The following is a 24,780-nucleotide window of genomic DNA, read 5'->3' on the forward strand; positions in this document are numbered from 1 at the left end:
TATTAAACTTTTTTCTTCAAATGTTGAATTGAGACAATGTTTTTAAAATAATGTTTTATAGTGATTCTCTACAGGAATTTTTTACAGTAATGAATATTAAAAATAAATAATATTTTTATAAACTTTTAGTTTTTTTTTCTTGCCAATAAATGAAGAAGCACTGTCAAAAAATATCAGTGATGTTTTCTGCGTCCAAAGACAAACTTAAGGGGAAAAAGGGCTCACCTTTGCCAGACAGTGGATTATCTATAAGCTTGCATTCAGGTACAGTGTGCGATTTGACAACACCAACTGCTGCTCCTTCGGCTGGGGGTGTGCTGGCCAGTACACAAGTGGAACATTCTCAGAACACATTACCAGGGATGGCGATAGCAGAAGGAGATCTCACTGTTACAGCTATGAGGGAGGCAAGCACACTGAATGGCACAACAAGCACTATTATTAATGGGAATATACTCGCAATTGGTTCGGATAATTTGGATACGCCATTGGAAGATGTCCAAGGTCAGACACACGAGGTTGAATCCGGTGATTTTTACTCATTAACTGAACAGTCGACGACCTCATCGTGCAAGGATTTAGTGGTGCAATATATGCAGCAAATGAGTTTAACCGGCGGTGGCAGCCCCCATAGTAGTGTTTGCTTAGATGATTCTGCTGATTTTGCGCCTAGTCCTCCTACTGTTCGTAAAAAGCCTGCAATAACAATAGATAAGGAGCCTGAGCTAGGTCAAGGTCGGGAGAACCAGACTGATGTTGAACTGATAGCGCATAGGGAGGAAGAAATATCCCTTTCGCTGATTTACCAATCAATTATGTCTTTAAGGAAGGAGACACGGGAGGAGAGCTTGAGAGTTCAGAATTTGTGTCGCAAACTTCAAAATTCTGTCCGAAGACTTGCAAAATCACAATCGGACTTTGCTTCTAGATTTAATGAGGCAGAATCTCGGATATCTATCTTGGAAGATGAAGTTGCACAACAAAAGTCCAAGAATGAGACTAGCCAAACTATTAAGGAGGACACGCAATGGAAGATGGCTGAATTGGAAAACAGAGCACGTAGGAACAATTTGCGAGTGCTACAGATTCCAGAGGGAAAAGAGGGGCAGGATCCTCGCAAGTTTATTGTGGACCTATTTAAAACTGCATTTCCAGAACTCGATAAATGGGACTGGGATAGGGAGATAGAGAGAGCCCAACGCTTTCCATTTAATAATCGGTCTCGGCCAGGTCAATTTGAAGTTAAACCTAGAGCTATCTTAATTGCCCTAAATAGTTTTTTGGCCAGAGAGGAGCTATTTAAGCTGGCTCGCCCAGATAAAAAGAGAGCTGGTCCAGATTTTGAATTTTTTGTGCGACCTGATTTTTGTAGATACACGGTCGAGAGTCGCTGGCACCTGAATGTTATATTTCAGGATCGCACGCGTTTCTTCACTTCTGAGGGCTCTGCAAAAGAATATTTGAATAATATTAAGGTTTAATAGTGTTAATGCTATGCCTACTAAATGAGGCACACACTTTTATATTTAGATTAACTTTCTTTAACCTTCAGATCTATTTACATATTTCTCAGGCTCACTCCCTATTTCTATTTTTGAATATGTATTAACTTGGTAATTTGAATCTCATCAATCTTATTGAGTAGGATACAGAGACAATATGTAGGTAGAGGCAGAGAATTGCAGTAGCTGACCTATGCAGGACAATAAGTCCTAAAGCCTTGTTAATGGGAGGGGGTGAGGGGTTCACAGGGGGACTGAGGGGTGCAGGGGTGGTTGGGGGTTTGGTTGGGTCTTGGTGTAGGGGGAAAAAGGGGGAAAATTCACAGTTCCAATGAGGGAGAACTGTACGACAGTGGGAAAACGTAGATCTAAATGGATTGTTTTCTCTTGGGCAGTACTCAATCTGGATTCTCTATGGCTACTAGTGGGATGAAAATATGTATAGTAAATGTTTCCGGCCTTAACAATATTATTAAAAGGAGGAGAATGGCTGCTGAACTGCGTAATATCCACCCAGACTTTAATTGCCTGCAAGAGACACATTTACCATGGAGTAAACGGCATTTGTTAAGTGATTTAGGATTCTCCATAGTTGTTGCGTCACAACAATCAGGGATGGTTCGGGGGTGGCGATTTTAGTTAAATCTAATTCGTATATGTGTATTCGAAGCTTGGTGGATAAACTGGGTCGGTGGGCTATTGCGTAATTCCGTGTGAAGACGTGCAATTTTAATTTTACTTTATGTACCATTTATGGCTCTAATTTAGATGAGGCTATAATTTTGGAAGACTTGAATTTAGAGTTAGCGGCTTGGCCAACTCCGGTGATAATTTGTGGAGACATAAATATAAATTTAACTAGTCAAGCACTGGTGGCCTCCCAAGAATGTAAGGGACGGAAACCCCGGGTCTTTAACTGGCTACTTTGCTAAGGGATCATGGGTTGTTAGATGTATGGGGTAAATTATATGGAACAGACCCAGGATAAACTTTTACTCCCATCCTCATAAACAAATGGTGAGATTGGACTACTTCTTCACATCCTCTGCTCTGTTGACTGGGGCACAAATGAAGATGTATCCTAGAATTTCGTCAGATCATGCCCCTATTTCATTAATATTGACTGGTCTGCGAGAGACTGCAAGGTTTAAAAAATTCACTTTTGACCGGAAACTATGTCTTAATGATCAATTTAAAGAACAAATTGCCAGGTAGCTGGGGGATTTTTTTTTTTAAATAACAGACAGTCGACCAGAATTGATATAGTTTGGGATACGTTTAAGGCCTGTTTTAGGGGAGAAGTAACGAGTTTTGGGCTGTTCTTTAAAAAAAATGAAAGAGGGAGATGTAAGATCTTTATACCGCTTTGAAAGTGACAGAGGAGAAATTGACCCAAGGCATAATACATCAGGGGAACATTCAACAGCTAAAGGACGATGTAACTAGAAAACGGGCTAAAATAAGGGGGGTCTGGGATCAAGAAAATGCAAGGAAATACTTGGCCTATCGAAAGCAATGCCATGAATATGGGGAAGCAGTTGGGAGATGTCTCGCCCTCAAATTGCGTATGAATGAAGCAGCTAGACGCATATCAGGTTTACAACATAGTGCAGGGTCATTAAGAACTGATCCCTCGGGCATCCTGGCTATTTTTCACAAGTTCTATACTGAGCTGTACTCGCAACAAAGTGTAGGGAGTGACGGACTAGATTTTTTACAGACCCGAGATTTTCCCGAATTGGATTCTGACTTGGCAGCGCAGCGTGATACTCCTATTACTATGCAAGAGCTAGAGTGCGCAGTTAAGTCTTTAGCGATGGGCAAAGCCGCAGGCCCTGACAGCATTCTGGGAGAGATATACAAGCTTTTTTTTAATCAGTTAAAAGATATGATGCTGGCAACATTTAGAGCAACTCAATTGGGGGTGGCTCCTAAATCCTGGGATGAGGCGACAATAGTTGTATTTAGTAAGAAAGGTAAAGACCCAGAGATACCCAGGTCATATCGTCCTATTTAACTACTTAATTGTGATGGGAAAATCTATTCTAAAATATTGGTGAATCGTCTCGCCAACGTTATAGCATCTTTAGTTTCAAATAATCAACATGGATTCATTCTAGCTGGGGTACAGTTTCACACATCAATAAAGTAATTACTATGTTTGATATTGCTCAAACTGAGAAGCAACAACTGGGGCTTATTTTACTTGACGCAGAAAAAGCGTTCGATCAGGTGAAGTGGGTTTATTTATGGAGATTGATGGAAAGGTTGTGTTTTCAGAAAGGTTTTATGACAGCTTTGAGGGTTTTGTATGCATCCCCAGTTGTGAGAATAGCTGCAATGGGAATGATCTCAGAGCCGGTAAAAATTACTAGAGGGACAAGGCAGGGCTGTCCTTGTTCCCCTTTACTGTTTGCCCTATATATTAATCCTTTTATTGATATGCTTTTAAAGAGTCAACGGATTAAGCCTTTTCTAGTTCATGATGCCCCTTATTCTGTACTTGCGTATGCAGATGACATTGCTGTGATTTCGGAGGATCCGGCTACAGCACTTCCAGAGATAGAACGTCTAACACTTGGACAGATGACCGGTTATAAATTTAATGTCAATAAGACACAAATAGTGTGCAAAGAAAATACTGTACTTCAAGATGCAAGAGTAGTTGTCGAAGCTACATATTTGGGCATTTAAATAAGGACATCAATGAGGGAATTAGTAGATGCTAACTGGGGGGCATTATTAGGGAATGTCAGAAATTCTCTAGAGAGGTGGGCACGGTTACACCTCACTATAATAGGTAGAGGGAACATTTTAAAGATGAACATTCTCCCGCGGGTACTCTACCTGTTTAGATATATTCCACTTGAGATAATGCCATTGCAACTGCAAAATTTGCAATCTCTTTGTGTTAAATTTCTTTGGGCCCCTGGGAAGCCTCGCAGAGCCACTAAATATAAGATGTTTCCAATGGTAAGGGGAGGTCTAGCATTACCTAATTTTGTGTTATATTATTATGCTCGTTTTTTTGCTAAAAATGTCTGTATTATTGACTGGTAACGAAGTTGGTACCATAGCTGAAGCCCCTTCAATGTTCCATCTAATTTTAGAATCAGAAGCAAAACACTGTTTATTTAAAGAAATAGATGGGAACTACTATAAAATAACTCGTTTTAAGGTTCTGGAAGCGGCGTTTAAAGTTTGGAGGAAGATACGTAAAATGTTCGCTATAGAAGGACTGACATATTATACACCAATAAATGCGGCAAAATTACTTCCGATCATATTCCTAGATAAGCTAGTATCTGATTGGAGGGACAAGGGTATCTGCCAATAGGAGATTTTTGTGATAGTGGGGACGAATTACTCAGTATGAGTCTCTTTCAAGACAATACAACCTCCCTCATTCACAATTTTTTAATTTCTCCAAATTCAGACTTCCTTACTCGTAGAAATGTGAAAGTTAGTCCAAACTTGCTTATTGAAGCAGTAAGGGCCCAGGGGAAGATAGGACCACTGTACAAAATATTGTCTTCATTTGCAATGGATAATCTGGCAAAGCATAATGCACAGTGGGAGGTAACACTGGGGAAACTGACATATCTATTGCAGAGGCAATAGATAGGGCTAACACAGTTTTTTTGTCTGCAAATCGGAAAGTAAAATTTTTTAAAACAGTATTTAATCTATACTACACTCCCGCGCGCGTATGTCTAAGTGGGGAGATCGTTATGACGGAAGATGTTATCGCTGCGGGAGTGAAAACGCAGATAGTCTCCACGTATTTTTTACCTGTGTTAAACTTAATTTCTTTATTCAGGGTAACATAATATGTTTGGGCAATCACTAAAAATAACACCTGCCCTAATGCTATTAGTGATGGGACAGGTGGTCAAGAAAGGGAGTTCTCTGTATAAACATCAATACTTATTGTTTGTAGCAATGACTGTGGCCTTATTATGCATAGCCGCAGATTGGCTCCACCCCGATCCCCCAGTGTTTGAGACCTGGCGGGCAAAAATTTATAATTTAGCTAATCTAGAATTGAGTCTTTACTCTATAAAGGGGGCACGGAAATGAAAAACAGGATTGTATATTTGGGAAATATTTTCTGATTATATGAAAGCATGATGTAAGCCCACTTGGATCCATTTATTATTTAGTAATTAAGCTTTATGTATTATTCTTTACATTTCTGATTTTTGTATGTAGTTCTATATTCTCTATATTGGAGCTGTGTTTAATAAATAAAAAAAGAAGAAGCACTGTCTCATAAAATTGCAGGACGTACTGGCTTTGTCAATGCTTGTTTAATAAAGCAACCATATCCGGATAGTACTGTCCATTACATTTCTAAAGCTTTTACTTGCCTTTGTGAATCAAAAAAATGTAGGAATAATACATTAGTATTTCATGAAATAAATAATTGTTACTATTAGCGGATATTTTTTGCTAGATTTTAGGAAAATCATCTTTCAATGCAGACTTCAGTTTAGCACTTCACTGTTCCATATGCAAGCGACCTTTAATTGCACCTCTGAATTAAACAGCTTGAATTTGAAAAGGCCCTATTTCAAAATTTCCCCTGAAAGATGTGAACAATAAATAGCTTGCTCCTACCTTATAATATTTAGATGGGACTAGCATCTGACAATATAATGCCCTGCACAGAAAGATTAAAGCATCGATGATATGTGAAAAATAAACGTGAAGCTATGAGAGTCATTAACAGATTCAAGGGTGCTTTGGCAGGTCTCAAGACAGGGGAAATACGAAAGTAGGCTGCATTTCCATATGTTCGCATTTCAATTAATCTGGTGTAGTCACATTAAAGAAACAACAAACAAACATTTGAAATGAATTTGCATTGTAGTTTGTATGCAAATCGCACAGATCAAACACTGTGTTATACAAAAATAAACACCCAGACAGCATATGTATAATGTATGAGGAAAAAAGGTTTGCTTTATTATCTTATCAAAAATGTAAATATGTCATCTCCCTTACACATTACTTGTAGCTACCTTAAGAGTTCTAAACAATATTATTTACCAAGCATAATAAAAGCAAAGATAAATATACAAAAACTTTCAATATTAAAATAATAATGAAAAATAAGTTTTAGCTTTATTTGCTTCGGCCTATGACAGTAGTAAACATCATTGTTACTTTTCAACTCAAGTCGGAACAACGGGCCCGATTCACAGAACTAACTAAAGACAAAATCCTAAACTTACTGCCATTTTGGTATTCACAGAAGGCACTTACTCATTTCGGTATCCACAGAAGTTAGGACTCCTAACTTTAGGACTCCTAAATGCCTTCTGTGAATACCTAAACTCTTAAAATTCGGATTTTTCTCAGTTCAGGAGTCCTGAAGTTAGGACTCTTAACTTTACTACTACTACATTGAGAAAAATCCTAATGTTAAGACTTTTGGTATTCACAGAAGGTATTTAGGAGTCCTAAAGTTTGGAGTCCTAACTTTACTACTACTAAATTGAGAAAAATCCTAATTTTAAGACTTTTGGTATTCACAGAAGGCATGAAGAAGTCCTAAAGTTAGGAGTTCTAACTTTACTACTACTAAATTGAGAAAAATCCTAATTTTAAGACTTTCGGTATTCACAGAAGGCATTTAGGAGTCTTAAAGTTAGGACTCCTAACTTCTGTGAATACCAAAATGAGTAAGTGCCTTCTGTGAATACGAAAATGGAAGTAAGTTTAGGATTTTTTCTTAAGTTAGTTCTGTGAATCGGGCCCAACAACTTTGCTGTAGGAGGCACGGGGGCTACCGTTGCACAGACTGAAGTTGGAGTAGTAAATTATACTATTCCAAAATCCAGCGTCCCCCATACAGCAATTTATCGTTCAAACTTACCTTGTTATGGTATGCGATGTAACAACGACAGCGTTCTAATGGTAGGCGCTGTAAACGCATTGGAACTAGCATGGCATATTCGCTCCAGTGTTTATGACCTCCCTGAAATAAGTACACATTTAACCCCTTCCATGCTGATGACGGCCCCCAGCCGTCATGCACTACGGGGCTCGTGTGCTGATGACGGCTGGGGGCTGTCATAAACCCGCCCACTCGCGATTTTGCCGCACAGGCGCAGAATCGCATGGAAGGGGTTAAAGAAAACATTTAAAAATATAACTCAATAAACAAAAACTTTGTTATATTCATTGGCTCATAATTTTCTACTGCTTTGCATATACAGATTTTACAGTTAATATACATAACCGACCAAAAAAACTATTTTTCTCGTTAAAAGGTGCACATACATTCTCCTTATCTACCTAAAATGACACAGATTAACTAATTACCCAAATAGGAATTATGAAATGTAGCTCCTGGAAATCTCTAAAGTTATTTATGCAAGTATAATCAGTAATAATGAAAAATAGTGCTTTATTTGTCAGTTAGTAAACAAATTGATATGGGAAGTGCACTAAAGCTCACGTCAATCACATTTTAGGATTTTTCTTCATGAATGCTCTAGATTAGGAAGGAGTAGACTTACCATTGATAGCTGCTCTTGTGCCCCGTGGGCTTCATTTATGATAACTGACACACTGTTGCGGTAAGGCAGTGATGCGTCAGAAAAACCTGCACTTCGGTCCGTCATTTTAAACCGCCATGGATGTGTCTAATTTACGGTGAAACGCACCATGGTGTAAGCTCCCAAGGTGCGTCAAAAAAGTTACGCTTACATTCGAAGGCTGCTGCCGCGGAGACAGAAGCATGTGTAGCCAATATGACACTAGGCTGGTTTGCGGCATGTAAAGCAATGCAAATCATCCTAGTGTCCCATTGGAGTGCGTCATGTGTCACAAATCCTTTAAAAAGTTAGGCATTTTCCACACCTTAAAACAGAAAGATGAAGTAGACAACAGCAACCAGGGCAACAACCCAAACAATACCAGCACCACTCAAGATGTGCAGACAGACCTGCAGGGGAAGAGGAAAAGTAATTTTAATGAGGATGAGAATCAAACACTGGTAACAGAAGTAAACGAGTATGAACATCAACTCTTTGTCACCTCGAAATTGCCATTAGGGAAGAAAGAGGCCATTTGGCAGTCCATAGTGGACAAGATTAACAGTGTCGGGCAAGCTAACAGGACAGTGCCAGTGTGCAAGAAGCGCTGGCACGATTATGTGTGTGGGACCAAGAAGAAACTGGCCATTAACCTAAAGGCAGCCATGCCAAATAGAGGGGGATGACCAGAGGACCAGGAGGAGCCGTCTCCCTTGGAGGAGCAGGTGGCAGGAGTCATTCCAGCAGAGTTGGTGGCAGGAGTTTCCAGACAGGACACTGCTAGGTTTGAGGACCAGCAAGATCTACAGGGTAAGTGGCAATTAGAGGCAATGGGGACAAAAAGGTTATGTTATACTGTGCAGCAAGCTATGTCACTGCGCTGCACTGCTCGTTTTGTAAGGGAAATGGTAGGAATTGTTCTCATGTACACCCATTTATCACATCATTGTAACTTATTCTGGTGAGTTACATGTTGCACAGCTCAGTCAAGCTCTGTCAAGTGTGTCTCTTCCATGGGCGTTGTGCAGCACTAGTCCACCGTCACCTTTGTTTACTGGGACCTATAGTGGAATGTATAACATGAATCTGCAGAACTACAAGTCTCACAATACAAAGCAAAACGACATGGATAGGAACAACACATCTTGCATGGATACTTGAACCCTGCCCAACCAGATGGTGACAATGCAATCCCCCTTCCATCATGAGTGCAAGATATTATTACAATTCATGACTATAACGTCACTTTAACCTTTGTGTTTTTAATGTAAAGTAAGATGTCCACTGCAGTTTTATCATAGGTTTGGGCAAAGGGCCTTCCTATGGGCCCTCCCACCAGTCCCCCCTTCTGTGTGGTTCGGTGTGCATGGCTGACTATGTCCTTTAACAAAATAAACTGTGTCATTTTAAGAAAGGCAGATCTGCTGCCTTTGTCAAAGGGTCAGAACCCCAAAAAGTGGGTCTATTGGCTTAATCAGGGGGTCAGAACATTAACATATATAAAGTAGACCTATTTGCTTTGTCTAAAAGTCACCCATATTTATAATCAAATGCATATTTTATATTTTCACACATTGCATTGTTTAATAATGGTGATTGTCATAAAATATTTCCAATAAAGAATTTTGAACTCAAAAGTCTTAAACATGGCTTTGAATCCTTTCATTAACATTTTTTTGCAACCATAGAACCAACCACAAGGAGTCCTTGTACTCCAGCTGAAAGGCATACAGCTCCAGCTCGGAGTGCTTTAAAAAATATGGTAGACTTTCCTGAGGTGCCAGATTTAAATGCAATACTCCAGAACATAAACAAAATGCTTGGTAGTGCCCCTCCCTTTCCCAAAAATAATAAATATTGCTAAAACCCCCTTTCGTGGCATTATGGGGTGCTCCTTGCCTGGAAGAGCAAATATGAAATAAAAAGCTCCTGTAACTCATTTATAATTCTCTTTTCTTTTTTTCTTTTCGCGTGTCTCAGTCCCACCCGGGACTCCTACACTTTTTCTAAAATTGAGGGTATAGGGGGGAGCCCCAAGGATCCTTTAACCCTTTCTGACTTTCCAGTCAGCATTCATAGTAGTTGCTAGTGAGAACCAGACATTCACCTTTTATTGTGGGTGCCTTGGTGGGGCACCAATGCTTTTTAATTTTATTTTTTTCTAAGTTAAAGGCTAAAGGGAAAGCCTCAAGACCCTCCTGGCTCCTGCAAGCTCCTCAGCCAGCACTCATAGTGGGTGCCAGAGGGAAACACAATTATTTTCCCGCTGGTACTTCAGTGCCCACCCAGGGAACCCACAACGGAGAAATAATTGGAGGATGCAGGGATGAGTCCTAAGGTTCAAGCGGCCCGGCAGGGCTAACCAGCTAGTATCCATTGTGGGTGCTCGCAACACCTGGGGCCAGATGTACAACCCTTACATTTTGTGACTTGTAAATTATGTTGCGACTCATAATTGGCGATTTGCAAAATGCAATGTACAGCAGTGTCCCAGACACTGTTAGCAATTCCCAATCGGGTCGCAAATTGCTTCCCTCCTCAAAATTCGCAAGTGCAATTTGCAACCTCATTGGGAATGGCCAGAACTCCCAGGGGTGGTGGCCTGCTGGGGTCAGCAGACCGCCATGTCTGGGACTGCTTTTTAAATAAAGAATTTTTTTGCAGCCCCTTTTCAGCCCCTTTTCTTTAAAGAAAAACGGAATGCATTTAAAAAAGAAAAATGAAACTTTTCAGTTTAATTTTGTATGGGCAGGCAGTGGTCCATAGGACCACTGCCTGCTCTTAATAAATATGTTCTTACACACTCACAAAGGGGAAAGGGTCCCCTGGGGACACCTTCCGATTTGACTGTTCTGTGGCCATAAATGTCATCGCAAAACAAAAGTACATGGCAGTGAGTCTCGCTATTAGAAAGGGATGCCCCTTCCTAATAGTGAGAGTCGCAAGCGCTATTTTGCGAGTCAGTGACTCGCAAAATAACATTTGTACATGCCATTACCCTTTTTTGCAGTCGCAAACAGGCTGATCTCCCCTTTGCAAGTGCAAAAAAGGGTAGTACATCTGGCCCCTGGCCTTTTAACGTTTACTGTGGGTGCCCCGGTGCCCGCCCAAGGCAGCCAATTTGGTTTTTTTTGTAATTCAAAGGGGCCATGGGGGTGACTTATCGCCCCTGTGGCCCTTGCTGGCTCCTTGAGTGATCATGTGCCAGGGACCATAGAATTGCCTAAAGAGGGGGGCCACAGGCCTCCCTCCCTAATTAAAAATGCTTTGAGGTCCCCAGAGCCTTTCAAAGTCCCCGGAAGCCTCAAGCCCCCTCACCATTTATGAAAATGCTTAGGACCCAGGGGATGGGGCCCCTAGGGCCTAAAAATGGTTGGGAAGGGGGGCTGCCTGCCCCTGCAACCAAAAAAAGAAAATTGGCCTTGGGAACATGGTATCATCCATGCATAGTGTTGTCATCAATGATGTGATTTCAGATGTTGCACTGATGTTATCAATGATGTCATATAACATGTTATGAGTGATGTAATATGGGAGCTTATTAGTATTGCATTGCAAGGGAGCTAGTTATAGTTACTTTAGGGCATGAGTTATAGTTACATGAGATAACTATAGCTCGTGAATTTCAGTTCTTTTTTATCTAAAATGGTATGATTTAACTAACATTTTCGCTTAACTATAATGTCCCTTTAGCGTTTGGCTCTATTAGGGAATTTCTAGAGTTTTTTCAAAATAAAGTAATATTTTATTACCATACTTAAAGCAACCCCCATGCCGCAACGGGCCTTATGCCAACAAAGGGCTGATCTGGAGATTAAGATCCTAAAGCTAGAAAAAACTTGCTAAGCCCAAATGACCAGATCCTAGCACTGCTGCCTGGCTTTAGAGAGAGAGTTACACTGACAAATGGCACTCAACAAGGCCCATCAATGCAAGCTGGCATTGATTAACAGGGACCATGAATGGGAAGATGAAATTGGGCAAGCTGCTCTACTAGCTGGCGACCAAGGACAGCCCCTCTTGGATAGTCCCATCGATTAGGTCCTAGGACATTACAGTGGTGAAGAGAGACCCCAACATCTCAGTAGTATTCGTGGCATACTTTGGTAATCTTTGCATGCCACACACATAGCACCAGAGGGAGACTTGTCCCCCACTAGTAGTTGGCATCCAGATGTCAAAAGTTAGCGGCGGTGACAAAGCCATTTTGACTTTCCCATTATGTCGCAAGAGATCACAATGATGCTTCTTGACATGAACTTGGAGAAAAACCCAGGCCAAGATAACTTCCCTATGGAATATTTTCTATACTTCCAGGCCCGTCTGACCCCATATCTCCTTCATTTACATCAAGAAGCAATTGACAAAACATACTTCCCACCTAAGCCTGATTTGTCCGCCATAGTGGTTCTGCCAAAACTGGACTGCCTACCAGAAAAATGCATGCCTAATCACCCAATATCCCTCATTAACTCCAAAATAAAAATATATGCCAAAATATTTGCCAACCGGCTCTTGAAAACCCTGCCACAATTGAAAAAGATCAATGAGAGTTTATGCCCAACAGGACATTGTCTCTGGAGGCTACAGGTGACCCTGGCTTGCATTTCCTTCACAGGGACCATACTGCACTCTCCTCCTAGATCTCGTGAAGGCCATCCATTGGGTATTTCTCAAAGAAGTGATGGGAAAATGGAGTTAGACCATAAGTTTAGATCGTTTGGTAAAGTGCTGTATTTCTGTCCTTGGGCCCAAGTCTGCAGCAACGGCATCCTCTCTGCCCCCTTTGTAAAAGGCCACAGTACCCGCCAAGGCTGCCTGCTATCCCCTTTCCTCTTTGATCTGGCCATACAATCTCTGGCCGCCTGGATATGCTGTAATGCTCAGATATGGGGGTTTCAATTGGGGTACTGACAGAAGACCGCCTTGCTCTATATGCGTACAATGTCCTTCTCTCCATTTCCTGACCCTCCCTGATGGTTCCATGACAGCTTCAGATACTTACCCTATATAGAGAGGCATTGATATTGACTATTAAGTGTCCCAAATCATTCCTGTCCCTCTGAGGGGAAACAACCTGGCTGCCACACCTCGCAAACCGCACACTTAGCTTTTGCAACTTAGTGATCAATGCAGCACTTGAACCTAACCTAACCTGGAACCTTAATGAAGTTCCTCATGTCCAGGCTTACAACAGACATGAATATCCTAGATTGAGTAGCACTATTCAAAATGATAGCGCTACCCTGTCTCCTGGGCACCCTACAAAACTACCCACTACTGATCCCACACAAGTGGTTCCATATTCCAATGGCTAAGATATGCACCTTTCTTTGGCTTCACTGACACTCCTGGATTGCATACTGTAAATGTGTTCATGCACCCTACGATAGAGGAGTGGGAATGGCAGATGTCCACCTCTCATACTGTGGGCCCCACCTGTTGATGCTCAATGAATGGCTGAATGGGGGTTGGGATGTCCAGCATTCCACCTTGTTAGACCCGGAACCATTGGTGTGGGTCTCCCTTCCATTTTTTTACTGTTGCCTCCTGTGTTTTTGCTATGTGTTTTTCTGGTCTAGATGCTTTGGGCACTGTGCCACTGCTTTTCAGTACCACAGTGCAAGTGCTCCCTATTGTAAAGTGTTGTATTGGATTAGTAACTCCATGATTGGTTCTTTGATTTACTTGTCAGACCCTAGTACAGTGCACCATGTGTGCCCAGGGCCTGTAAATCAAATACTGCTGCTAGGCTTACAACACTGGTTGTGCCACACACAGAAGAGGCTTTTAAAATGTGACTCAGACCTGCCATTGCAGAGCCTGTGTGTAGCCTGGGGCTGCCATGTCGACTTGGCAAGTGCACCCACTTGCCAGTCCCTAAACGTTTCCTTTTCTACATATTAGCCAACCCTAAAGTAGGCCCACGGGCAGGGTGCATTGTATGTAAAAGGTAGGACATGCCCTGATGTGTGTATCATGTCCTAATAGTGAATTACAGCCAATGTCGTTTTTCACTTTTGCAAGGCTACCTGTTTCCATAAGACAGAATGGGCAGTTTGATTATAACATCTTATAATCCTAACTGACTCAGGCAACTAGGTAGAAATTCGAGTTTAGTATGCCTGAACTCAGAATGATAAAATACATCTTTTAGTGAAGGTGGTTTTAACATTCTGTGTTTGAAAATACCACTTTTAGACAGTAGGTATTTTCTTGCCCAACCATCCAATCCTGCCTCTGCTAGGTTGTGTTCTTTTTGTCTGGTTTGTGAGTGACAGGGGCCATGGAGCTCCAGGAGATAGGGTGAGTCAGCACAGGGCTGAATAGACCTACCTGCATGTAGAGTGGTGGAAGGAGTAGCACCTGGGCCTGAATTGGGATGTGCCTGCCTTCAACAATGCTGGCTCCACCTCCTGTGGTGTGTCTGATGACTCTGGCCCACACTGTCAAAGGAAAGAAGGAGTCCTGTAAACAAAGTGCTCCAAGACTGCACAGAACTGGTTGGACTAGGTACAGGCATTCTCTTCCTTCAGAGACGAAGGAGTTTGGTGTATAAAAGGGGTGACCCAGTCCCCAGAATTTTAGATCACTTCTGGGAATCAAGACAACCCTTTGCTAAGGAGAAGAACTAAGGAAGCTGAAGGAGGAAACTGCCCCGTGCTGTTGGGGTTGGCCTGCAGTGGTTATTTGCCAAGTAAAGGAGAAAAGGAACTTTGTGTGTACTTCTGCAATCTTGAAGAAGAATCTCCAAGGGCTTGAACGGAGCTTGCCTCCTGCCTGAAGTCTCAGGGATACAAGACTTCACCACCAGTTCCCCTGAATTCCCTTGCTGTGGAATTCTGCCTGCAGAGAGGTGCCTACTGTTGTTTGGGCCCTCTGAAGAGACTGCGAGTCGCTGGGAGCTGGAAGTGCGACGCAATGAGGAGAAGCTTGTCACCACCGCAGCAGTTGCTGTTGCATCACCGAAGAAGCGTGATTCCACTGTGGCTGATTGCCGTCACATCGATGAAGCGTATCGCATCACTGGAGAAGCGTGTCGCTGCCGCAGAGGTCGCTGTCTCATCACCGTCGAAGCGTGTTGCAGGGCCTGTTGCGGCTCTGAAGTTACTGAGTTCGCCGCACGGCCATCGGGACTGCACGCATCACATCCAACGTTGTTGCATCGCATTGAGAAGCCATTTTCTCGCATCACACCGGATCACAGTAAGAAACCGACGCATCACCTCCTCTCCGGTAAGGAAGCAACGCATCACCTCCTCTGCGCTGCAGTAAGGAACCAAATCATCACCTCCCCCGAAGTCTAGTAAAGATTACTTATTTTTCTAAATTGGTTTGGTATCCATTTGTAGTGTTTTACTGTATTATTGTATGTGTTCACAAATGCTTTACACACTGCCTCTGAGATAAGCCTGTCTGCTCTTGCCAAGCTACCAAGGGGGTGAGCATGAGTTATTTTAGAAGGGTACCCCCTCGCCCTGACTAGAAACAAGGGTCCCTATTTTGTCAAAGGTACCTACCTCTGCCAACTAGAGACCCCCAGTTGTTCTAACACACCTAAAGGTGGACATGGGACTGGACAATTTATCAGAGGTATGCTTTATGGGATGCCCTATCCCCCTGCACCTTACAGATACGACCTGGGTAGTCCGCCGTACATGGCGCTCTGCATTGAGGGGCAATGCCTGGGACAAACATATCACGCTGGTGACACCACTTTTAGAATTGTAAGTAGAAATAGAGGTGTATATCCTCAAAGTCATATATCTCTAGGGGCAGAGGTCTAGGATTTAGTGTGGGTACATATATGACATTTTCAAAAACTTTCCATAACTACACCTAGAAAACAGCATGTCTTTGATGTACTATTGGAACAATATTGTGAACTCTATTTTTACATGAGTAAATATACACAACTATGGGGCATATTTACAAGCCCCTAGCGACACCGGAGCGTCATAATTGTGGATGCTCCAGTTGCACTGTGTGCTGGCCTATATTTTCAAGGCCACACAAAGCCACTTTGCATGGCTTTGCACAGCCTTGTAAATATGGCGCTCTTTCACAAAGTAGTCTGCGCCAAAGGGGCATGTTATGGTGTTGCTTTGGGTGTTCCCACTCAACACCCATGGCTTTTTTCACTGCCCAAGATTGACAAGGATTTTCTGTAGATTCAATCAAGTGGCTCGTATTTTGCTCTTTCTCTGTGTGCTGCATTATGCAGCACACATAGAAGGAGCAAAACACCATTAATGATTCTTTTTGTGCAGGAAGGTGTCTATTCCTGAATAAACTCAAGCATCCCTGCAATGCAGCCACCATTGTAATATTGTGCAAGGGAGCCTGTGTTGGTGCACCGGTGCAGGGAAGAGCACAGGGAGGACCATATTCCTGTAAATATAGCGCATCCCTGCATTTTTTAAATGATGCAGTTTGGCGCAGCAAACTTGCTTGCTGTGCCACGCCATTTCATTGTAAATACGCACCTATATTAGCTCATACAAAAATCTGCTGAGCATGTTTAAATGCTCTTGGTAACTTGACTTGCCTTTTCTTTTCTCCATAGGAAAAATATTTTGCCCTGCCTCACCCGCATCAATTTTATGGTGCCCCTAATGCACTGTGTTAGAAATGGGGTTCTCTAGTGTTGGAATAGAAATGTTGTTAGCCAAATTCTCTATGCATTGTATGACTTAAGTTAGCATTCGTTGCACCATTTTGTAATCAGCCGCCATTTTGAGCCATGATCAAAACTAACTTCTGTCTCACTCTCTGCTTCAGCTGAAAGCAGCTGCAATTGTTTTATCTTCGCTGTGCTAATGAATACACTGTCTTTGCTAGTGTATACCTTTCACTGCAGATAGGCCTGCTCCCACCCTTTAAGCGGCGTGCGCAGGCAGAGTGACCTTGGTGTTGATATAGCATGTACCCGGTCTCAGGACCTAGACCCATCCTTCTGTATCTCCTTTTTCACCAGCTACCAACTGGAAATTTCCAGTGAGGGCATGTCATTTTCGGTTCTGAACTGTATTTCATGTGTTGCTATGCTTGCTGAAGTCAGTCCCTCTGCAGCAATCAAAGGAGGCTGGTCAGACCGGACACCACTCGATTGTACCTGAAATAAAATACCTTTAGTTTGTATTCTCTACTGTCTGACTGACTCTTCATTTGTGTGGAAGGGTGAGAGGTGGTCGCGATTGACCCGGGTTACCCTAATCGGGTCACTTCCTTTACTAGTTGGCAGTAGTATGCACCCTGTCCAAGAAGCAACCCTTCCTTCTTGTCAGGGTAAGGGAGTTGCACACCCAAGATAACCTCTGCTCACCCCCTTGGTAGCTTGGCACGAGCAGTCAAGCTTATCTCATATCCAATGTGTGAAGTATTTGAAAATACTACAAAGGGACACCACACCAGTTTATCTAAACCAAATAAATCCAACATACGTAACTCAAATTATCACTTTTAAAATGTTTTAGCAATTCTTCCCATAGAACTCTACGGACGTGTTGATTTTAGCACAAAGTACCTTTGATGCATTAAAATCCAAGACGAAAAACAGCCTCAAAGGAGGAAAAAAACCAGAAAACACAGCGATACGTCGGTACTTCAGTCTCAGGGGAATGAAGTAGTCAGTTCTGCTGTACACAGGAGAAGTATTGTGTTGATTCCTTACTACGAGGAGAAGCGATGGGTTAATTTCCAGAGGCGATTCCTTTTGGCAGAGTGATGCCTCAGATTACTTGGTGCACAGGTGCGATGGGTGAGAAAATCCATGTGCTGTGGGTATTGGCAGCTGCGATACAGGTACTACATTGAATTCTAATCTATAGAATGATGGCAGTGGTTTAAGAGAAAAGTCAGCACCTCTGTTTAGTTTGCAGTTTTAGTTGTCGGCTGTTTGTTCGGTATATCGACATGGCAACACTTTGGAGACCAAGATTACTGTATTCTGATTGTCTTATCCATTGCTTTGTTTGGAATTATATATATCACTCACTAATGTTAGTCAGATGAGACTATTTTTGTGCTGTGCTCTGCTAAAAATTGTAACTACATCAAATTCAACAGCCACAGACAGCGGATGCGTCAATTCCTTCAGCAGCACAGCAAGGCCTGCATCGAAGTTGGAGCAGGGATCTTGGACATCGGAGACACAGTGCAATGGACTCAGACTGCAGTGGTTCTTTGGGCCAGGAACAGGTGCTTCATCAATTTTTCCACAGCGCTGCGGTGATGCTTTGGTTTTTCAATTGCACGGCATGTTTGCAGTGGGAAAAACAGTGCTGGAAGGGCGATGCATGGAGTTTTAAGTCTTGAAGCAAAAGAATCACCTCCATGGGCCCAGAACTTTAATTGGCACCACTTGTCATGTCAGAAATCCTACCAGTGGAGTTCAGAGATGGTGCAGATGAAGTCTTTGATGCCCTGATGCGTCCAACGAGAGGCAAGCACACACAAGCCCTTGGAGAACCCTGGAAAAGCATGACACAAGAAAGCAAAGTCCAGTTATTTCACTGCTCACAGACAGCAGCAGCAACTGCAGGCCAACCCAGCAAAGCAACACACAGCAAAGGGGTAGTTCTCCCCCTGGCAGTTCTTCAGCTCTTTTACTTTGCAGGGTCCTAAGTCTAGAAGTGTTCCATAGAAGTGGGGTTACATGTTCAATACGTATACCCCATTTGGCTTTTAAAGTAAGAATACTCCAAAGGAAAGTCTTTGTTGTCCACAAGATCCTGCCTTGACTCCAGAAACACTACAGGGGGGTGGACACAGCCTTGTGAAAGGCCAGACACAGCCTTAATCAGGTGTCAGTGGCAACTCATCCCCCACTCTAGCTCAAGAAGTTCCATCAGCCTGCTGATGAGCCATCGGGATATGCAGGCCACTCCTTAGCTCCCTTTGTGTGACTGTTTACAGTGAATGCACAAATAACCCAGCAGTCAGTCTAAACCAGATGGAGATTACTCAGGTAGGCAAAAACACAGAATGGCACAGCAAGAAAATGCCCACTTCCTAAAAGGGGCATTTTCAAACACACAATTTAAAAACCACCTTCACTAAAATACGTATTTTCAAATTCTGAGCTCAGGGAGCCCAAACTCCAAATCTCTATCTCTTCCCAATTGAAAGATACACATGTAAGATGTTACAAGTCAGCTCCAATGATAACCTATGGGAGAGTTAGTCCTTACAATAGTGAAAAGCAAAACTGACAGTATTTCACTATCAGGACATGTAAAACACATCAGCACATTACCTTTCACATACACTGCACCCTGCCCATGGGGCTACATTGAGCCTACGATAAGGATGCCTTACATGTAAGAAAAGGGAAGGTTTGGGCCTGGTAAGTGGTTGCACTTGCTAGGTCGAACTGGCAGCTCAGCTCAAAACTGCAGACACAGACACTGCAATGGCATGCCTGAAACACGGTTGCAGGGCTACTTATATGGGTGGCACAGTCAGTGCTGCAGGCCCACTAGTAGTATTTGATTTACATGCCCTGGGCACACACAATGCACTTTACTAGGGACTTACCATTAAACCAAATATGTCAATCTTGGATAACAAAACATAATCACAAATTACACAGGGACCACTTGCACTCATCAGCAGTGGTAAAGTGCCCAGAGTACACAAACCAGCAAAAACGAAGTCCAGCATACAGTCAAAAGTACAGGAAGTAGAGGCAAAGAAGACAGGGGAAACCACGCCAAGGATGCCAGGTCTGCGAGGTCTGCCAGCCTGATAAATGAATGTTTCTTGCCTTTGTCAGGAGTACATTTGTAACCTTTTCTTGGGTAGGAAGAGATGATATTGGAGTTTGTAAAGTTGCTGGTGTGCATAAATACACAGGCATTTCAAATCAGAAAGATGTATACGCTCAATGCAACTGTGAATTTGTGTACTCACAAGAAAACTAATGCATGTAACATATTTTAAATACCGAAAGTATTTTGAACTCGTAATAATTATGTATTTGCCAATGAAGGCGAAAGCCCACAAGAAGAACAATGCAAAAAGGGCCACTAGGCGTTGGAATCTCAACATATAATGTACTGTTGAGTACGAAGGGAGGCCTGGCTGAAAGTAACAGATGCCGTTTAGGATCACTTGGCTGGTGTGTATAGTGGTGCAGTGCAAAGCAATGTTGCTGGAGATGGCCTCGCCGTTGTAGCTGAACATCAGTGCATGCTGCTCGGGGCAAACAGAAATATTCTCTTAGGTGATATTACATGGTCAGCTTTTATCGATTTATTGCATTTTAGACATATAACCTAAACCGAATACGTCTTAAGGCAACTAGTATTATGTTGATTGACCTATTCTATGCGGTGCAAGACATATTCTGTATCATAAATCGTTTTCTCTGAAATACTCGCATGTAAAGTGATTTGCGATTTAGGTAAACACAGTATGTGTCCTTACTTGTGCCATGGTTTTTATCAGAGGCTTATTCCTGCATCATAAACATGTCTTTACAGAGCTCTAAAAATCTTTGCTCGCACACCGCAGAAACACGGATCTGTCAAACCTTTATTAAATTGGCAAATCCATTACCCTGTATTTTATTAGACAATTTAAAAGGTGCCTGGAAATCTTGCATTGCTGGGTTTGTGCCAAATGTTTCGCCTTGGGGTCCGATTCGTAAGCAGACACATTAGTTTGCATTCTGTCAGGTTATGCTCGAGGTGCATGGTTGATACTGCTTATAAATAGCTTGTTTGAAGTCGTCAAGTTATCAAGGTGTTTTTTTAGGTTCAGCTACTGCTGAAACAGTTCATATGTTTTAGTCCCAAAACGGAGCACGAGGCATCAGCATTCAGGTTTAAGTTATTGTTTAAAGGTTTACAACTTCGAATCACTTTGGCATGGCACCCGCTCATAAAACCTTCATTACAAAGATATCTCTCAATTACGGCCCACATAAACCTTGGGCAGATGAGCTTTCACCAATCAGGCGCTAATCAGCCCGTCTCCTTTCCACAAAAACAAAGCGTGTTAGAATGCCCAATTTAGTTGGCTGCTTTGCAAGCCTTTGCTTAATGGACCAAATTAATTTTACATTTTAAAGCAAAAAATGAGAATGATGGTTGTTCCTCTCATTCAAATGGAAATGAAAACGCAATCTAAAAAAAACGCCAAGACGTTCATGCGAATAGATTTAGAGACAATTCATTGGATCACCATGTTCTTACCTTACTTCAGTAAAATGCGTTTGATATTTCAGGTTTAGTGTGAGAGGTGCAGACAAATGTAAGTTCAAATACAACACGTAATATGATTTTTAAGCCTGGCTTGGCAGTTTTACATCTAGTGAAACGAGATCACGTGTGATGAAGACAAAACATACATAGAGAGAGACACTGGGACACCCTACTCCAGTCATTGCTTTGTTGGTGTGTCATATACAATGAGGGCCAGGCTGCAGGGCAGCATATATAGGGTAGGCCAATCAGGGCCAGACTGGGAACCAAAACCGGCCCTGGCAAAGTGCTCGGCCGGCCTTCTCCCCCCAAGGGCCGGGTGGGGGGGTAAGAGGGGGCTGTTTTCGGCCGATTTTGTTACAGGGCCGATATTGCAGCTATGCTACAAAAACGGCCCTGTAACATATGCACTACTAAGTGGGAATTATGGGAAGCCAGCAAAGACTGTCAATTCCGGTTTTTCACAGGAGCCCAAGAAGAAGGAGCGCTCAGCTCCGAAACGCGTTGGCCAAGGGAGAAAAATAACGGGTGAAACCACACTTTCATCCTTGCAATAAAGTGGTCATTCACTTACCTGCTTGTCGAGTGCTATTTTAAGCAGCGGAGGCGATTTGGAGGACAATATATATATATATATATTCACAGAAAAAAACATAGGTTTCAGGGGTGTTATAGTTAGCTGGACATTTCACTCGTACAAAACCATAGAAACTCCTCTGTTATAGTTAGTTCTGCTAACTTTAACTCGCGCACCCGCAATCCACTGCTGAGGATGTTACATATTACATCATTCATGACATGGTCAGTGGCATCACTGATGACATCTCAAATTACATCACTGATAACATCACTGATGACATCCTCCAGTGAATGTGGTTTAGTTTGAAATTTAAATATGTATTATATGTATATATACCAATCTTTATTGAAGATTGAGTGGATATATAAATGTCTGGATGGAGGATTTAGTAACTGTCTGTTTAAGTGAGTAATTAAAAGTGTCTCACTTAATACATGGATTAGTAACTAAACTATGTGAATGTGTGCATCACTGTCTCTGTTGTTGTATAACATGATGCATCAGTCGGTCACTAACGTCATGAGTGTGTATATTAGTTATTGATTAGTTGGGTGAGTCTTTGTATGGGACACCGAGTTTGTGTATGGTTGGATGGGGTGTGTGTAACTCTATGCATAGATGTGTGAATGGTTGATTGACTAGGTGTATAGGTTTACGAGTGCATGTGGAAACTGCTGTTTGGGCGACTGAGTGTATTTGTGTGTTGGTGAGCGAATATATGTTTTAGTTGTACATCTTCAACAAAGTAAAAAAATAAAAGGCATTTTATGTGAAAGATGGTGTATATAAATAAGTATATGTAAGAGTCATTGGTTGTGAGAGTAACTATATGAATGAGTGTATAATTGTAATGGTCATTTTTTTAACATATTAACTATGATTTACTATGTGTTTGAATGAATGAGGTGTTGTGTGTATAATTGTGTAAGTGGGTAAATGTAAATGTGATTAATCTTTTTCATGAGTGAGTAGGATGACTGCATAACCAACTAAGATGAGTGCTGATGTGTCAATGTCTATATTTGTGTATAAGTGCATTTGATTGTGTTCTAATAATTAGTGACTGCATGTATAAGTGATTCTGTTGTTGAATGGGTAGTTGTGTGTAGACTTAGGAATCAGTGAGTGGGAATATAGTAACTGGTATTGGTGTGTCAATGGTTTCAAATATGGTACTCTGTATTTTACAGTGGGTGATGAAAGGTTATACTAGTGTATGATGAGGTGTACCAGATTGCCATGTGGACGATGTCATTTGAGAAGTCATCAGTGATGTCACTGACCATGTCATGAAGGACTGCGGGAGTGCGAGTTATAGTTAGCAGAACTAACTATAACAGAGGAATTTCTATTGTTTTGTATGAGTGAAATGTCCAGCTAACTATTACACCCCTGAAACCTATGCTTTTTTTCTGTGAAGTTCTAAGGTTTTTTAAATGCTAATTTCTAACTATATCGTCTCTGAAACCTATGGTTTTTCCAGTGAATTTTCTAAGGTTTTTTAAATGCTAATTTTTAACTATAACGTCCCTGAAGCCTATGGTTTTTTCAGTGAATTTCAAAGGTTTTTTAAATGGTACTTTTTAAGTGTAATAGTAATTATACCTATATTTTTGCCCTGATTTTCTAAGTTTTTTAACAGTTTATTTATAAATATTTTATTAATTAAATAATTATATATTTTTCTGAAAATTGCTACAAAAAAAATGTTTTAATTCAAACTGAAATATTTTTTGTTTTATTTTTTTATTTTAATATAATTATATTATTTTCTTTTTTCCTTTTTTTTCGTAGTCGCACACCCTGGAGGATCCGCGTACGGTGTGCGACGGCTGCGTGTTTTTCAGTTACATCGTATACATTTAATATTACATGATGTGCCTAATTGGTATGCGACCAGTCCGCAACTGCTCCCATGCATTTGCAACACATGCGCATTACGGTACACGATGCTTGCACGGTGGCGGGTCCCATGTGACGTCATATACGTACTGGGGCGCGCTGGGTGCGCGACTCTCGCAATATTTCTTAATGTTCTAAAATGATATGTATGTGTCTTTAATATACATATTAGGGCAAGAGATTATCTAAGATATTCATAAAAATAATATACTTGTACTTTAAATAAACTTATATTATTTTTACATTTTTAAAGATATTTTCGCGAAGTCGCATCGGGTGCGGGCTTCGTTAGCGCAGAGTGCTCGGATCCCATGTGACCTAAAAAAAAAAATTCATTGGTTCATAACATTTCCCACTGTAACCATTGAAGGACCCCACCCATTTTAATCATTCTTGTTGGAGCATCTTTAGAGAGACATCTCTTTTCCTACAAAAACCCTTTTGCCTTTTTTCTTTGATGTTTTTAAGAAAATATCAAACAAAATGGCATCTGGACAGCAGCAGCAGCAGGAGGAGGAAGTATCTTCTAAAGAAGTATTCTTGCAGAAGGCACCACGTCCACAAAGGCTGGAATCTGTTGTGTGGAAATTCTTCACTTTTCCACCTGGATATACTCTTGTGGCACTGCTTTTATGGACAAGCATCTCCGGACCACACATCCTCTCAATTTTGCTCAGGAGGAAATGAGGCGAGCTGCTTTGAACCCCTCACCTGCTGTGGCAAGTACGTCTGGAGCGTCCTCAGGAACACCTGCAATGGACATTAGGCCAGAATTTGTCTTTCTCGAGCAACACTGCGTGAAGTGTAAGAAACTTATATGCTTCGGTGAGCAGTCAGTGCATGCAGTTTGTGCTGCGCAACACAACCATCGTTGTTAATATTTTTCTTGTTGTTATTTTTGGAACGATAAGTAATTCCAAAAGTTTCCTGTTTTATTCGTTCTTTTTTTTCATTTTTAGAGAAAAAAAACACACAAAAATACAAAATTGTTCTAAAACATAAATATAAAATACAAAAGAAACGAGAAGAAAAAAAAAATTCTT

Source organism: Lissotriton helveticus, chromosome 6, assembly GCF_964261635.1.
Source record: "Lissotriton helveticus chromosome 6, aLisHel1.1, whole genome shotgun sequence".
Classification (NCBI taxonomy): Eukaryota; Metazoa; Chordata; class Amphibia; order Caudata; family Salamandridae; genus Lissotriton; species Lissotriton helveticus.